Source organism: Fragaria vesca, linkage group LG2 (assembly GCF_000184155.1).
Source record: "Fragaria vesca subsp. vesca linkage group LG2, FraVesHawaii_1.0, whole genome shotgun sequence".
Taxonomy (NCBI): domain Eukaryota; kingdom Viridiplantae; phylum Streptophyta; class Magnoliopsida; order Rosales; family Rosaceae; genus Fragaria; species Fragaria vesca.
The window spans coordinates 16319092-16322717 of record NC_020492.1 but is presented as its reverse complement, the minus strand read 5'-3'; the positions used below and the strand labels follow the sequence as shown (position 1 = coordinate 16322717).

The 3626-nt window shown below is 36.3% G+C and overlaps 1 pseudogene; it reads right to left on the bottom strand.

Annotated features, from left to right (window-relative positions):
* Positions 1–394: 394 nt before the first annotated feature.
* The window catches only part of LOC101310864, an 8760-nt pseudogene continuing 5528 nt past the window's right edge, over positions 395–3626 (bottom strand).

Below are 3626 nucleotides of genomic sequence, written 5' to 3'. Positions count from 1 at the left end.
ATCGTAAAGAAGAAACTCAAGAAAGAGATCGAGGAGAACATATAGATTTTATCAGATTGAGGAAAATAAAAGAAAGAAAATAAAAACCAGATTTTCTCACAATGTTAAGGGCAGAATTGGAACGTTAAAGGTAAAAAATAAAACATGGGGTGAACTGAGCATTTAGTGGGGTGGAAATAGCCGCACCCTACATAATTTGCTCCAACCAATTCAATCACAGCTTAGCAGCCTTAACTTAAAATGTGAGAAGGTTCAATTGAACCCTCTCGTCCCATTGTGGCTACGCCACTTTATTTCAAAAGAACATTAACAACCTAGACAGAAGCGAGGGATCGCAAGAGATGGTGACCTAAATGGTGACCTAAAGAAGCTTATATAACATTCTGCACACATATCATACTGCTCGCTGAAAGAGTACTTTGTTAATGTGGTGGCTAATGACTTCATGGTCACAGTAGGTAGAATAATAAAAGCTTCTCGTCACGGTGAAAAAGCTTTGCGTAATCAAGAGTTTTGTGTCATCCAAAAATTTTTCTAGCACCATTTCCACCAATTGCTGCATGTATGATTCTATTTCTGGGGTTGTCATGTTGATTTTCGTTTTGCAGTCGCCATTGTCATTTACCTGAGAAAATAAAAAATTGTCAAGTGCTAGCCAAATCATCATACCTAGCATTAACGGACGCCAAAACTAATCAAGTAACCTTGTTCTTTTGGTTTCGGTAAGAACGAAGTTGATTGCAAACTTTGTTAGTTAAGCCGAAAAGCTGTTCATATTCTGGATAATTGGACAACTCTTTTCTAAGTGAAAGCCCAGCGGTTCTGTTTATTGTTTCCACTAGTAGCTCAGCTTCATCCTGGTAACTCTCCTCTTTCTGCTGCCACTTCAATAGCCACTTTTCCCACCATACATATTTATTCAACAAAGAGGATGAAACAAAAATCAAAACCATAGTATAATTATCTGAATCCTTTCAAATCTCAGTTGGTAGTGTTTTTCTAGAATAAGAATTGGACTCACAGCATTCTCAAAAAAAAAAAAAAAAAAAAAAAAAAAAAGAAAGAAGAAGAATTAGACTCACAGCTTGATATAGAGATTCGTTAATGTCTTGGCCGTGTAGCACCATGGTAACCAATGAGAGTTGGCTAATGGTTTCCAGCAAAGCTCGAACAATTCCTTGCCCTGCAATCTTGTTTGTGTACGACCTTCTATATCACAGGGCAAATGTAAATGGTAAACTAAATTTGCATTTTCATTGTCTTTTAGGGGCGTCAAGCACTTGAAAATGCATTTGAACATATAGTAGCTGTACCTAGCATTTTCATAGCCTTGCATATTGGAAAAGCTTCTGAACTCATCAACGAAGGCCTTCTTATTATCTACATCACTAGTTTCTTCCTTAAAATAAGACACAATTGTATCAACTAGGCATGCCATTTTAACCCATGCAAGTCGCTCATTAGCTCTTTCAGGTTCGAAAATGTTCGCTGCCGCAACAAAATAAGCGGTGAGGAAACTCTTTTTACTCACTCCATAGTCTTCGAATTTCCATTCTTTGTACCACCTGCGCGCATTGCATATGGTTATTGATTAATGTTCAGTCTTAAAACAACAGGTAATCAGATTCGATGAAATATAGTAGGGTTTTGTTTGCTTACTTTTGAATGCTGTCCCATTCCTTGAGATGTAGTGCTTGGCAATTGTTGTGGTCAAGTATTGCCAGCTCCAGATACACATTATTGTTAACGTGGGGCATGCTAAAAGTTAACAAACAAGCAGAGGTAGTGTTAGGATCGAAATTTTTCAGAAATACAAGTACAAAGGATCAAATGTGAAATTAATGAAATGATCGACTTAAAAGAGGAAAATACCTATAGAGAGTCTTGCCAATCCAGACATCGTTTTCACCACCATATTGTTCAATGTAGAATCTAGTCTCTAGTCGAGGTAAGCTCGCATACCATGGAATCTCCAGCGCATAATCCACCTGTTTTACATTACTTCTGTCTCTAATTAGAATCTCATATATAATCACAATATTCGAATGAAAAGGAGGAGACAGTCCGTCCTTAATTATGAGTTGAGGGATCATATGTGTGTGTGTGTGTGTATAGTTATATACCTCTCCAGGTAAGTCCTTCGTTATGATCCATTTGTCCAAAAGCTCATTGGAAGCTTGTTTCTCTCTAAGGAACTTAGCCGCAAACTCTTTAGCATCCCCAAGGATCTTCTCTCCCGGTAATGCCACCTGACTTGCCCTATACAAGTTGTATATTCCAGTCACAGCTTGGTTCGATTGTCCAGGAAAGCAGAACAAATCACTCCCTTTCCTAAAATGCTCATACACCTCTGCAGGAAAAAAAAAAAAAAAACTTTTTAAATAATTAAATACCAAGTTAGTGTTGCCTTATTGGATAAATCTTTGTCCATAGAGTCTAGTATCCTACACAAACTTACCGGCCGAGACCTTAGAGCAAGTCTAACAGCTTCCTTATATTTTTTATATAATAGGGAAACAAAACTCAAAATCTCTAAAAATTTTGTATACCAAATCCAACAGTTTCCCTATTTTAAAGATTCAAATATTTATTACAACAACAATCCTCATTTATTACAATATAATAATAAGTATAAAATATAAAAGTTTATTTTTTATAATAAATTATGTTTTCTTTCTTATCTTTGGGCCTTGAAGAATGTGCAACATTCAATTCTTCTTTCCCTAAATATTTTTAGGGAATCTGTAAATATAGGGAAGCAAAGCTTCTCTTTCCTCTCTTTCTCTATTTTAGGGAATGAGATAGGGAAGCTGTTGGAGTGGAAAATGACCCCATATTCCCTATAATAGAGAAAATCAAAGCATTTAGGGAATCTGTTGGACTTGCTCTTATGCCATGTAGCCGGAGAAGTCTGAACCCCATCGATGTGTCGTCGATGTCTGGAACCTCTGAGTTTCTCACAAAAGAAATTCCTTTCTCCGTTCAATACCTTCATAATTACAGGCCAATATGAATTGGTTAAAACAACTTGCAAATTTATTATTACACACACATTCAAGTAATTCAATTGTATATAAAGCAGTGTTGTGACCACATTGTGCATCATTTCCCGGTAAAGAAGTGCATATATGTACATACCTTGATACATATTCAAGACACTCCTTAATCTCCGGCTCAAAGTATCTAGACAATCCTAACCTCTGCAACCGATCTACAGCCCACATGCGTTCCAACAAGTCGACTAGATACACATTGGGAACTGAAAAAGAATGAGAAAAAAAATTAAAATGAAGGTTGACTATGTGCATTTTATGTGACATACAACGAAATCAAGATGTCACATCAATAATCATTTGTTCATAAACTTGTACAGTCGTATGAGAAGTAATACCAGAATTACCTAAACAATGTCGACTCCATTTATCACAATAACAAAAAACTTGTTGTTAAAAAAAAGGAAAATGCTCATTTGCACATAAACAGAGATTTTAAAGCCCATTTAAATGAAAATAAGAACTCATAGCCCATTCCAATGAAACTAAGCAAAAATACGACGTTGCCCTCGCTACAATTCAACTAAACCTCTCTTTCACATCCCGATCTGATCTCTTCTCTCTCTCTCTCTC